General features: G+C 30.3%; 1 long non-coding RNA gene across 1 annotated transcript; it reads left to right on the plus strand.

Annotated features, from left to right (window-relative positions):
• The first annotated feature begins 2030 nt into the window (after nt 1-2030).
• Nucleotides 2031-6633, plus strand: LOC118200821 (uncharacterized). The gene is made up of 2 exons (XR_015043913.1): nt 2031-2163; nt 3884-6633. It is a non-coding gene; the product is annotated as an uncharacterized LOC118200821 (long non-coding RNA).
• The last annotated feature ends 8486 nt before the right edge of the window (nt 6634-15119 follow it).

The raw sequence follows: 15119 nt of genomic DNA on the forward strand, positions 1-15119 counted from the left end.
AGCAGAGATAATTATTTGTCAAATATGAATGTGTTTTCAAAGAGGAAATAAATAATAAGTGATAAAAAGAAAATTCAGTTAGAACATTCACATCTCTAACAAAGTAATTTGCTTCGACTTAATCTTTATAATACAATATATTTTACAATGATAAGGCAAAATCCAATGTGAAAGGTTATGCGAAGATTACGATAGTACCTAGAGTACTCAGCATTTCGTATAATCCTATAACCAGATAATAATAATATTAAAATAAATTTTATCTGAATGAAGAAGATGAAGTTTTCTTATTACAGAAACAGTAAAATTATGCAATTACGTAAACGAATGCACTTTCAGACAATATACTTAATACTGTTTACAAATGCAAGCCAAAGTTCTATTTATGTTACTTCTCGCCCTTCAGCGCATGCTCAAGAATTACCATCCAGGCGAAACTAGTCGATTTGTTCAAGACGTCAAAAATTCGAAAAGTGGGGTAGGGTTTGGAAATACGTTTCCTGTACACCTAACACCTCGTCCACAATTTTTCTGTACAATTCATTAAGGGGCGAATTCAAGTGCAACGCTTGTCATGGTAATCGCACTTGCATTGCAAAATCGAATTCAAGTGCAACGCTTTTCGGACACGCCTACTACCATAGACTACCATAGAGGAATTTTGCGGCTACTCCTGACCTGCCGCAAACTCTTAACAGCGACTGTAAACAAGATGGCTGAAGTGATTTTGCTCAGACGTTTAAGATATCGGAGAAATGCTGATCAAATTCCTTGGCATTTAAGAGACAGTCGGGTGCTACTTTGGCAGGCGGTTGCACGGATTTTTGGCGATTTACGTTGGCGCAATTGTTGGTGCGATTTTTACAAACGTCAGCCATCTTGAAAAACGCTGTTTTTACGCATAGTAAAGTATTCAAAACTTTAAAAAATATAAATATCGTTAAAAGTGATGGATTAATTTTTTGTTGAAAATGTCGCTTTTTAAGATGGCAGCAAGGGTAAATAAATACATTTACTATGAGTATTAAATAGTAAAATAAGGTTACTATTACTTTAATATAGCAAAGAGAATAAAAACACCGCTATAAAAACATTGGGCCAACGTTTAATTAGATTAAAATATTACTGAAATTGAATATCGAATTAAAAACCATCATACCAACATTTAAAAGAATTAGAATATTATTAAATTTAAATACTTTAAAACACGTTATATAGAATATAATTAACATTAAAACATATGGACAATAATTATCTCAGCAATTTTTGAAAATAGTGTATTAATTTTTTCAACAAAAAAATTGAAGTATACAATTATCAAATAAAGGAAAAATATGTACTTACATTTTTTTAGTCATGTAACCTATTGCTTATTGATAAGTACCACAAAAAAATCGGAATCATAATTTAAATAACATCTTTGAAGACATCTTTTAAGGAATTCGAAGATATGAATTAAATTTTAAAACGGCGCGGAAATGCACAAATTTTCAGTAACCAATCAGGGAGCTGATTATAGCTCGTTAATGCACAAATATTCTATAACCAATCAAAGAGCTTATTACATCACGCCTAGAATTAAAATTATTTAAAAATTCATACATAATAAAATCATTTTTTTAAAAAAATGCAAAATTAAATTGTATTTTAATATTTAACAGCCATAAATAATGTTTAAAACATTAGGTTAAATTTATACACATAAAAACCAATTACTTTTAAAGTAAGGTGACGTCATTGGTTACATCATCCACAATATAAAATTTCATAAAATATGATAAAGAATAAAATTTTTATTTCAAATAAAAATGCAAAATTAAATTGATTTTTAATATTTAGAAGCCATAAATAATATTTAAAACACGGAATTTATGCACAATAAAACACATTATTTTTTAAATAAAATGACAACAAAGTATCGGTTACCATAAATAACTTATCCATCAATGGGTTTACCATAAGTTGTATTACTCGCCAAAAGAAAAATCGCCAACAAATCGCCAAAATCCGTGCAACCGTCTACCAAAGTAGCACCGACAGTCGTAATGCTTTTGAAATGTCAGAGCGTGAATTCATCAGTTGATTCAGATTAAATGGGTTTGCTTCAATGAATTGAAACCTATTCTGAAGGCAACTGCCAATGGATATTCTCTGCAAAAGCAGGTTTGTTTTTACTTTAGATTATGAAAACTGAAATACTTCTGGAAATGTTTCCGAATCAAAGACTATGCTTAAATGACCTATTTGAGAATATTATATATTTTTATACGTAAACACACAAATTTTTAATGTTATTGTATCAGGATTCTTTCTTTTTCATCCCGTTTTTTTTCGTAGTAATGATCGAAATCGTTAATTACTGCCGATTTTGGAATGCAGTAATAATATTACCATTAATTTATCGTTTTAATTTATCTAAAACGTAATCTCGGAGAAACTGTTTCTCTAACAGAAATTATGCATATGCCTGTCTTTGAGATATATGTATATATCAGGGATTAGTTTTTTGGAATATTATATATTTTTTCATGGTTTTAGATACGTGCATTTAATTTACATATGCTCTCAGAATTTCAATGATATAGTAAATTAATTCGCAGCAATAATTAATCTTTGATATGTATGCAATTAAAATTTCATAATTTAAATTAACTTTATATGAAGAGAGAATATTTGTTAAATTCAAATTTAATTCTTTGCAGCAATGGCGCATGAGAATTATTTAAATTTAACTTTACTTTTTATTCTTATGAAACAATATATATATATATATATATATATATATATATATATATATATTCTGTAACTGTAGGGGAAAAAGCATGAGTTTTTCTCAGCTGTTTAAACAGTTCCCATGTGTAAAATAGTATTTCATCCCCCAAAATATTAGTTAATTTTCTCCCAATGTATAATGTCTTGCCTGTTCGTACAGTGTGATTAACGTCATGGTAATTTTGGATACTTTCTATAGATCTTGCATAATAACTACACATGTAAGTTATATACACATTCATAAATCTCTTATGATATGAAAAGTTATTGCAGACTTTCACATAAATATTAATAACTTGATATTCTTGCAACAGGTGACTTACCTTACTTCCGTAGACCATGAGCAGAATTCAATAAATTTATAAGGTTATCATACTAAATTACACGAAAAGCAGCATGACATAAATAAATGCAAAGAAATTAAATGTATTTACTGTACTAATAGATTATTATATTACACGACATTGGTTTTACCCATGTATAATGGGAATGAAAGCCAGTTTTCCATAGAAAGTCCTCTACAGAGGCATCTGTTTTCTTAAGCAGATTGCTTTTACCACATTTCAGTGACCTTGATTTAAGTATGAAACTGGATAATATTTTCTTTCTGCATGAACTGTGTTAACTGAGTTTTAGAAATATAAGCCATCTTGCAGTTACTGTGATAATACTAATTTTTGGTACCTCCATATTATACCATCAACCATGAAAGTTGTGCCAATTCAGATTATAGTGAAGTACTGATATTAAATAATACAAAAGCTTTTAGAATCACCTATTTACTACAATTTAATGAAAAAAGGATTGCTATAATGTTTTTTTGTTTGTTTTAACGTTTTATTGCATATTTTTAATAATGAAAAAACAGTGACATATTTTTGTTAAAAACGGAAAGTAAACTCCTTAAAAAGACTGATTAATATATCAACTATATTCAATGTTAAAAATCTATTTTAACATTGAATATAGTTGATATATTAATCAGTCTTTTTAAGGAGACTGATTAATTTTAATACATAAATTTAATTTTAATACATAAATTTTTTTATAAATTTATGTATTAAAATTTCAGATGAAACTTTCTTTTGACTTAGAATTTATGTTTTTCTAGGTATGGGATGCTGGTCTGAGGTTTCTCTATGCTGTAGGACAATGGCCAGGCAATACTCATGGTGCATTTATATGGAGTTTAGTGAACTTGAACAAAATCTAGATAGTATTTTGTCGCATCGTGCATATCTTTCGGAGATAGTGGATTATAATCCCATTTTATCACGGGAATATCTCTATAACGAGAAGCACAGAAAAGTTCCTGCAGCTATAGAGATCAAATCAAGATTTAGGGTACTGTACGTTACTGGTGGAACACTATTGTATTCACAAAGCAAAATACGTAAAATGGTCATATCTGGTGGCCATTTTACATAATACAGTCAAAAGTCGTTAATCCGGACTCGTCGGGACTTCGGCGATTCCGGATTATCGATTTTCTGGATTATAGATCATCAGTTTAAATCTCGTAAGATGGCATGCGGAAATTCTAAAATTAAAAATATGAAACCGTAATTTATGAAATAAGGAACAGTTATGATCTAAAGGGTATTAAAATTTACAAAAAAAATAAAGCTTAATATTTATTTGTTTACTTTATTAAACATTTCTTTCACTGTAAGTTTTTTAAGTTGCTTCGTTTTATGTGATAATACTTTCTCTTTAATTCTATAAACAGACATAATTTCTTGTTCAGTTACAAAGTTCCGCTGTTCAAGTCCCGTTAATTGCTGTGCCGAGAATACCGACTAACTTGTCAATCGAAATTTTTTCGTTTTCACTAACCTCTCTGTCACATTCTTCATGTCTTTATCTATTTTGCAGCAATTTCACTTTTTGTTTGATGGACATCGAAACATACTTTCATTTTGTACGATCCTTTGGAAGCTCCAGAATCGGAAATTCTATTTGACATAATCGAAAGTTCAAGTTTACTTTTATAATATTGCTCTTACAGTCTGCAAAAAATAATTAGTCGGATCCAATTCGAAGATTAAGGAACAACGCAATCATGAACATTAACTGAAATAGATAATTAGATAATTTTAGCTTATACCGTCCATTATACATAAAACGCGCACGCGAAAACGTATTCTGCGCTTAAGTAAAAGGTCGTACGCGCACGCGTAAACGCCTATTGCGCATGTGTCAACGCGGCGCATGCGCAGAAAGTTTTTAGCTTTGAGGTCCGGATTATAGATCATTCCGGATTATGGGTGTCCAAATTAACGACTTTTGACTGTATATGCTTACGGTATTGTGTTGAAAATCCTGAGATTGATGTGTTTGAAGATGATGAGTTGGTACCTTCAGAAAGTTTTCAGTCAGTGCATGTTGAAATTGCATTGCACAATGAATTAATTTTAAATTTTGAAACTTGATAATAAAAACCCAAAGTGGGCAGCAATGAACCTCTGGCAAAGGTGAAACGCTCTTCATGGATAATAAAGAATATATTATGAAAAAATTACTTTCATAATATATTCTTGGGGACCTACAAGCCATGGTTTATATTTAAACCTGTAACTAAATTCACAACTCTAAATGATTTTAATTGATAATAATAATCCTAAATAATTTTATTTGTCCTGGTTTCAAATGCCCCTCTGAATTCCTTGTTTCCACCATTTATGTTTAAAAACTCTTGACTACCAGAAATAACTTAATAGGCTCGATATATATATATTTCAGTGTTGGTATGACAGTCATGATTTACAATAGTAAGTCACTATAAATTAGCATTGCACTTAATTTATCTCAAACTTAGCAATAAGATTTACTGCACCGAAACTCAGTTTCTTCCAAAAAGTCAAATGTTTCCCTTCCGTGAGACAAGATAGAAAATTTCCATGTGACAATACACATTTAATAGCATAAGAACTTCATGCTTATTTATTATAGTACAAATTAAAACTGACATATTCTGTCAAAGATATTTAAATGTATTTCCTAAAAACAATTCTTCCACTCTATACTGTTTATGTATACCCAGGCTTCTTGGTGGTGGGCAAAACAAATATTGGACAGTTCAATTTTCCTCCACCATTCCTGTGAGCGTATTCTTCGATTAAGCAGGGTTTTGCTGCAATTCCTGATTAGCATAATATGTAAAGAATAAACAGCCTATGATTTATGCCTCCATATCCTCTTGTATTATTTAAAGAACATACATTTTTCCTTTAATTCTAGATTTTAAAACATTAAAGTAAGGGAAAGATTGTTTGCTCAATTTAGATTTATATCATAATTATGCATTCACTATAATAACTTACTGCATACTTACCTCAGTGGGTTTGCCATTAAAAGAAACACATGTAAGTAAGATCACGAGTGTATAATAAATTGTTTTTCAGCCAAAAAAAGAGAAGGGGAAAATAAATACAGTCTGATTCACTTAATTTTGTAGTAGGCGACTCAACATTGTTATTGTAAACTAGACATTAGCCATACTTTAATAGTTGTCATCTTTAAGTTACTCTGTATTTTTGGAACTTCGAAATTAGAATGCCAATTTTATCTGCCATTGTTATGGAGCTGTAGGATATCGAATGTTATTTCTTCAATGATAAAAAGAAATGAAATTTTTAATACCACATCTCATTCATATAACTTATTAACATAATTGAAAAACAATTTAATTCATTTCATGTTATATCTGAAAATTAAAATTTGTAATACATTGACTAGATTCTTACAGGTCTTATTCCCATTTCCTCCAGGAAAAAGATAATTGCTGTGTAAAATGCATAAATATTTTCACGAGACTTATAATAGTGGTATTAAAATTATTATAATGTTTATGTCATATAATGGATCTGTGAATTTCTTTTAAATAATTTTCATAATCACAAAATTTAATAAAATTAAGAAAGTAATAAATTTTACAATTAAAATATGAATCCCACACTGCAGAAGTATATACAAGAATGAAGACACTGTAATATTTGAAATGCATGATTTATTTTTTTAATAAATTAATAATTATATTTTGATTTTCTATGACAGCAGTCTGATTTGCAACTGATTGCTTATACAAGTCACATATTTCACACAGTACATTAATATATTCTTCTACATTTCAATTATTTCCTTTTCTGCAGCTGTAATATCATCTCTCTTCCTTTTTTCTCTTCGGTCTCCTGCTTCGAATAGTTGAGCTTCTATCTGAGGGAAAATTTTAAAATATTCATTCAAATTCAAATATTCTTAATTTTTATATTTCATAATGTAAAACACTTTTTATAATTAATTAAACAATGAAACTTCTCTAAAAAGAAACAATTCATAATAGTGATTTCTTTAACTTTCAATTTTTTTCCCTTTATAATTTTTAAGACTGTTTATAGATCAAGAGGATTTAATGATTATTATTTTAAATTCTTAAAATCTTGTTCTTAATAATAGACATACTCTGTATATAGTGTTCACAATAAAGAATTGAAATAACTCTTTTGTATGAGAAATATTAATTTACATCTGTTATAATTAATTTATACCATCGGTTCTCAGCCGGTGGTACGCAAAGAAACAAAGTATTTTTAACTATTAATTCAAAAATCTCATAAAGAAAAGAATAGTTCATAGAAATTTCCTTTGATCAAAATTGACTCGAAAATTTGGAAAATGACACACTTGTTAACTTTTGGCTGAACCGAAAAAACGAATTCAAAGGCATTTTAAATAAAGCTATCAAATTTGTATTGTCTTTTCGCACAACCTGTTTGTGTGAAAAATGATTTTTTCCATGTTAAATTTGAAATATAAATACTCACCAAAATAAAAAGTGGATCCTAATTTACCATTAAATGAAATAAGAGCAGACATAAAGAAATTAAATATTAAAGTATTATAACTGAAATTTTGATAATCAAGTGAATAATTAATTTAATTTTGATAATTAAGTAATCATCAGTTTTTAATCTAATAGTTTTTTATGTGTACATATTTAATACAAAGAGTGTGCAAATGGCAATATATATATATATATATATATATGTTTTTAATATTTCTATTGAGGAATTGAAAAATAATCATTGTAAAATTAGTGGTGGTATTAATGTTCAGTTTTTGCTTAGATGCTACACTATAAGTCAAAAGGTTGAAAACCGCTGATTTATACCATTAAAGTTTTTCTGTTGGGAGGAAAAAGAAAAGAAGAATCCAGAAAACATTAGATTTTATGTAATAGATACAAACTTATCATTCCTAAACGTCATCCTCGTGATAAAAGGTGTGGAATTTTCTAATGTAAAAAAGAAAAAAGCATAAAATAAGCACAATTTACTCAACAATCTTGACTGAAATATACATGCTTTCAGAGATAGCATAAAGTAAGAAAAGTTTACTCAACAATCTTGATTGAAATATACATGCTTTCAGAGATAGCATAAAGTCAGAAAAAGTTTACTCAACAATCTTGATTGAAATATGCATGCTTTCAGAGATAGCATAAAAGAAGCACAATTAACCTCAACAATCTTGGTTGAAATATACATGCTTTCAGAAATAATATACAAAGCATACTGCATAATCAAAGGTATAAGTTTATATACTACGAGATACTATACATGTTTATAATATACCATGTACACCTAACACCTCGTCCACAATTTTCTATACAATTCATTAAAGATAGTTCCTGAAACATAACTAACTTAAGAGAAACGTGCATACTTCTAATTTATGCACAATAATTTGACAAACATTGATTTCAGGTAAAGAGCTACATGTATTATATTAAAGAAAGAATGAATAAGTGTAATTTGCCTTTATCCTACAAATACTTAAAAACATTTACATTAAAAAAATGAATTATACATAATCGTAGCAAATTTTTAATGAAAAACAAAACAAGAGTTGAAAACTTAATGCAGTTTTTGTCAATATTTTACTCTCTTAAAATTTATATAAATGTATAGAAACTTGAAATGCATATTGCATTTGGCTGGAAAACTTGTGGTATTGTACTACACTCTAGGGAAAGGGAAAAAGTATACAATGAAGCAATCATAAGAATAAAAGATATTTGCATATTATTGAAACCACCTTAATAAAAGTTACCAAATTTTCAAAAATGTGCCAATCTCTGGCAATGATTATGCATTAAAATGTTTCAGGTAACATGCTCATGACAATTTTTCATTCAAGCAATGTCACCATTTTCATATGTGTTCCTTATGTTGTATTTCAAGTTCCAATGGTTTTTAGATACGAATAGTTGTTTTAGATTAATTTCAGATTTAAAATACTGCTTACCATCAAAAGAAGAAGCTGTGTTAAAAGTTCTGCAGGAATAGAATATTTTAGTACAAAAATTTCTAATGGAAACAACTATGAGATGAATTTGGTACATAGACAAGGCATGCAGTATCAAGTTTATGTAATTCTCTGATTTTTTTTTTTTAGTGAAAACTGATCACTTGGCACAAGCAGTGAAGAACAGTGCTAAAAAATTAGACAAAAAATTTGTGGAAAATGTATTTTTTTTAAACTATCATATAATTTTTATTTAATAATTCAAATTAGTATTTTAAAATTTGTTAAATGTTTTTTTCCTTTGATATGTTATAACGTTTTGCCAACTTAGATAAATATTGATAGTTTGGTTATGCTAAAAGCAGGCTGCAAAAACAACGTACAGTCTGTCAAAAAAGTATTTGAACACCGGTACCCATCTTGAAAACGCAAAAATCACTAAAAGCTGTTTAACTTTTTTTTAAAGCCCTAACTGTATAAAACAAAAGTTAATGTAATATCTGTTTTGTTTTCACATCCCTAACTTAAGAATGCTGTAACTAGATAACACACTTGTGGCAAATTTAAAAAAGTAAAGTGAGGGAATTGCTTAATTTTTTCTCCCCCCCACGCAGATTACAAGAGAAATTAGATTAAAGTTGGCCAGTTCCATTAGTGTTAAATTATTTTTTCTAAATATTTTATGTATGTATATATCAGTTATTTTAAGTTACTACAAATAATAATTTATTGGTAAATACCAAGTGAGTGTACTTTGTTTCTTATTCGTTAATGTTTCAATATTTAAAAACTTTTTAAAAGTTAAACAAAAAGACAAAATAACAACACAAAATTTTCGTAAAAAAAAAAAAGTTTTATTGAGTTCCAATAAATGGGAAGATATACATACATTTTTTTTCAATTAATATGATTCTCAATGACGAAAGTCTAAAATCAATGAATTATATTAAATATATGCACAATTCTAAACTAAAGATGAGGAAAATGACATAAATTCTTCCCACATTTTTTCTTCTTCAGTTTTTGTTTCCGTAAAAGAAGATACTTGTACAACGGTCTGTGATAATTGTGATGACGACTTATAGGAATTAATGTCCATCATCAAAAAGTCCCAGTCATCAGACAATGAAATTGTTTGAACATTACTTGTTGTAGGATTGTCGTTTACCTCTCCATGTAATAAGGCCTCCTGGGTTTCTGTAATTAATGAAGGTTGCGAAAAAGAAGCTCCTTGTACAACGGTCTGCTCTAATTGAGATGACGAGTTGTACGATTTAACGTCCATATTATAATCGCTTAGAGAACCCGTCAAAAAGTTCCAATCTTCCACAGGTTTCATTGTAATTAATGCAGAGTCCCCCGATGTAACAGTTTGAGACTGAACGTCATTATAACTTGTTGTGGAATTGTCGCTTACCCCTGCTTGTAATGAGGTACATTGGGTTTGTTTAAAACATAAAGTATGCTGAAAAGACGATTCTTGTACAACAGTCTGTACTAGTTGTGGTGATGAGTAGTTGTACGATTCAACGTCTGTATTATTATAATCATTTAGAGCACTCACAAAAAAGTCCCAGTCATTAGTCGTTTCGGTTGAAACTAATGCACAGTCACTTGGTGTAATGTTTTCAAGCTGAATATTACTAAAACTCGTGGTAGGATTAACACTTACCTCTACTTGCAATGAGGTATCTTGGTTTTGGTTTTTTTCTAAACACAAAAGTTCTGTTTGGGGAATTTCAGAGTCCGTATAATTAGACGTGGTATCTTTTTCCCATGTTTGTTCCTCTAGATTAAGTATTATGGTACCGTTCATGGGTGCTATGAAATTTTCCGGTAGCAAAATAGTAGTTGAAGATGCTTCAGTACAAGTTGGTTTCTTGACAACAGCAGGAGGGGGTGGAAGTGGCTGTTTAAATACTTTTTCTTCTGCCATCTTTTCTCCTTCTTCCGCCCTCTTATTGCTCCCCGTTTCTTCATCTGATAAATACTGATAGAATTCGGATTCTGCTTTATCAAACAACTTTGCAATTTTCGCTTTTGATTCCGCTTTTTCACTCTTCCTCTTTTTGGGGATCGAGGTTGACGTCCACTTTGCCACTTCGTCTAAATGGGGAGTCGCAGGTGGTTTCTCATAGGGGTCGATAGGCTGATCCTTTGAGAGTTCAAATTTCGTTTAACTGCGCGGGTTTTTGAATTTTATGTTCAGCTTCTTTTTTATCTGTACTGCTAAAGCAGCAGCACACCTGTCCACCGCGAACAATGTTTTCTGCGTAGGCAAAATTGTATATGCCCTATCTGATGGGATAAGGTACAGCCTATTCGGTTGAAAAAATGTACCTTTTAAATTTAAGTTCGTCTACAGGTCTAAACATTCTCTCTAACATAGAGGAATTGTTGGGAGAAGGGCAAAGTTCATAATATACCATAGGTGCTGCAGTTGTTTGATAAATATGTACTTCTCCCTTTTCCGTTCTTCTATGTCCAAACGTAAAGTAACTTTTGGTTAGAAACATATTGTTCCAGCTGAAGCTTTTCCTGGTGTCCGTATATTTCTTTTCTGCACTCGAGGATTTCACAGGTAGACGAAGTTTCTGATCAATTTTGTTCCATTTATAAGGATCACACTCACGAGCTTGAATCGAGCATAGTCCGTTCAATATTTTGCAAAATTAATTGAGTGGTATCAATTTGTTTGTAGTGCAATTTTCTCTTATCCATGGGTATATGAGGTATAAATGCTCAGCAGTGATCTTTAAAATATTCATCATTAAAGCTGGACAGTCGTTTAAACTCGTCAACGGACTCGATACATTTGGAAGGAAACACATCGCATAACTTGTCCATAATGGCTTTCAATACGTAGCTAGTCAAAGAAGCTCAGCAGGCAATGACTCGTAACGCTTTCTATCCTCCCGTTTTATACCGTATTTCCAATTTCCTGTTTTGAAACTCCTTCTCAGGAAACTTAATGTATTTCCAATTTCCTGTTTTGAAGCTCTTTCTCAGAAATCGAACTGTATTTTAGTTTCCTGTTTTCATGCTCCTTCTCCCATTTCCTGTGTTAAAAAGTTACTTATCAAACAGGAAGAAAAATGGCTTAAACTTGACCGTTTAACAATTAAACATGTTGTATTGTTTTATTTTTTTAGGGGGGGGGAATCGGAAAAGTTGAAAAGAAATTTTCATGTTGAGGAAAAATTTCTGAGCCTAAAAATTTTAAAAAAATATTGGCACCGTGACAACAGAAAATTAGAGGAGAGTATAATAATATTCCCTTCTTTTTTTATTAATTAAATTCTTTTATTTTTTTTTCCAAAGTGCTGAGAGGAAATAAAAGAATTCTTATTGTAATCTCATGTCATTAATCCATTGTTTTACTCCTAATTGTTGATCATTTAGTTGATTAGGCCGGTCCAATAGATATTCCTTAAGATAACGAAAATAGACGACGGCATCTTGTAAAGCACAATAATTGTTCAATCCTAAATGTTTCAGGCAAGAATATGAATCTGAAGCTAAATTACTCTGACATACATTAATGGACATTAATGATAATGTATTCTCAACATCCCGGTCAATTATTTTTTGTAAAAGATTATCTTTCCAAAATTCTGGACAATAAATTTTACTATAATCTGCCGTTAAAGAAACGAGAAAGGATTGTAACGCTTTGTAAGGAAGATGGCCCTCATTCCACGAAAATCCGTGTGTAGAATCGGCTAGGTGGAGGTAGTTAGAAACAAATCGTCTCATGGAAGGTGTTAAATCACTCCATGCTTTTGGCGATTTAATGTAAACAACTCCTCTGGCATTATCACTCGAGATATATGCGAGTTCCTTAATTATATACACTCCTAACATATCATGGTAATTTTCATCATTATGTTGGACCAAATCAAAACCTTCTATGTTAAGAACAATGAAGGAATTCATAACAATAAGTTGAGCAGACTGAATACCAATAAAAGATCCTTTATAAAGCGATAATTTGTATACCATACATTAATTTTTTTTTCTTTGCAAATGTCATTACTTTAAGCTAAGCTCACTCAAAAAAAAAACTCCTTCCTTTCTGCATATTAATTTGATGTCTACACTTTTTGACGTTGGGTTTCTAAAAATAGATTTCCATTCCAAAGTAAGTAAAAAGTTTAGACATCAAATTATAATGGGAAAAAGGAAGAGATTTTTTTTTAACCTGAGAAAATTTTCTCCAGCCTATTTTTTACTTTACCATTTTTTACATTGTTGACCATTTTGTTTACATTGTTGACCATTTTGTTTACATTGTTTACCATTTTGTTTACTTGTTTACCGTTCAGATATTTTCCCTCAAAAAAGCTTTCTTTTCTACTCTTCTAAAGGGAACCTCCTTACCCAACCGAGATTATCTCGATTCGTCTCTGGGATTCATTTTTTCCCAAGATAACTACCATTGGGTCTCTTGCTTTTCATGCCAAAACCTTTACAAAATACATTCATTTATTTAAAGAGATAAGATACTGACAAATATTTCTTAATTCCAAGGTTGGGTGAGAAAGGAACCCCCCAAAAATGGGTCTTGGAAGGAAGTAGAATGCATTCTTTTTGATAAGAAAATGCACTCATTTCCTTCCAAGACCCATTTTTTGATCTCCTTATCAAACTCTCCAGAATTCTGAATAGGGAAATGAGGAGAACATTTTTTACCCTTTCACCAATCCACAGGAGAATAGGAATCCTTTTTGCGTTTTCACCATTTTGGGGACGTAGTAGACCTCCAAATAAATTAGGAAGGAGATGAGAATTGACTTATTTTGTTCCTTAGGATGGTCAGAGCTGAAAGAGATTGCTTACATCTATGTTTTGATCTCATAATGATATATTTCGGGAAAAAACTAAATACACATATAATACTATTCAAGGAACGTTTATTTGTTCATATAGGTAGGCAGTATTTGAAGCGGTCTGTTTAACACGTCGTTTAGCCAGTTTGAGAACAAAATTGCGTCTTGGCCCAACTTCTCTAGGAGGCTCTTCAGTTTTGGATACATCCGGAACCTGGTATTTCTTAATATCCTCGTTTGGTACAAGATGGGTTCAGGGGTATTTCCTGTATCTCTGAATGGAAACGTTTCATTTGAGATAAATTCGCTTAAGACTGATTCTCCTCTGTTACTCATAAATAGTCTTTTGAGGCAGTTTGAAATGTCCAAAGCTTTAAACCATAAATATCTTTCATTAATGAAGTTTGTCACGGGTATATTCTCGAACCTGAAGGGTAAAATTATCGATTTTCTATTACAGATATCCTCCATGGCAGGACTAAACTCCTGAGTAAATGTAGAACCAAACAGCCCTAGCAGGGGCAATATTTGTGAAAGGAGAAAAAACGAGTCTGCCTATACATTGGATCAAAACATTGCTACAAGCAATCTCTGTTAGCTCAGAAAATTTGAACAATAATGTTATTTAAAAAAAAAAAAAAAAAAAAAAAAAAAACCATTCCCTTTTTTCTTTATAATTTGATGTCGACACATTTTTGACCTTGGGTTTCTAAAAATAGATTTCCATTCCAAAATCAAAAAAGTGTAGACATCAAATTATAGTGCAAAATGAAAGACTATAGATTCTCTCTCAGCTCTGACAAATTTTTTACAGTTGGTGACAGGTTACAAGTTTCTCAATAATCAAATTATCTAAATAAAATTTTCACATTTCATTATTCATTCATAGGTTTAGTTGTATACATAGAAAAGGGAGGGTTGAACTCAAAATATTATTATGACTCTATTCAAGATGTAATTTATAAAATAAAAAGATCCTGTATAGATGTAAAAGAGTTAAATTTAAAATATTTCTCATATCACTTTCCAAGATTGGCTTCACAGCTCTTAAAATAATTTTTTTAAACGATCTAGTTTCAAAATAGATGATAAAAGGGAACTTAGAATTTAACGGGTTTTGCACAAAAAATATTTCTTATATTACTCCCCATGATTGGCTTGAAGAAGTGATTCAAAATTCAGAATAGATGATAAAAGGGAACTTAGAATTTA

This window comes from Stegodyphus dumicola, chromosome 11, assembly GCF_044657685.1.
Source record: "Stegodyphus dumicola isolate Sdum_Otavi_A_Nest chromosome 11, ASM4465768v1".
NCBI lineage: Eukaryota > Metazoa > Arthropoda > Arachnida > Araneae > Eresidae > Stegodyphus > Stegodyphus dumicola.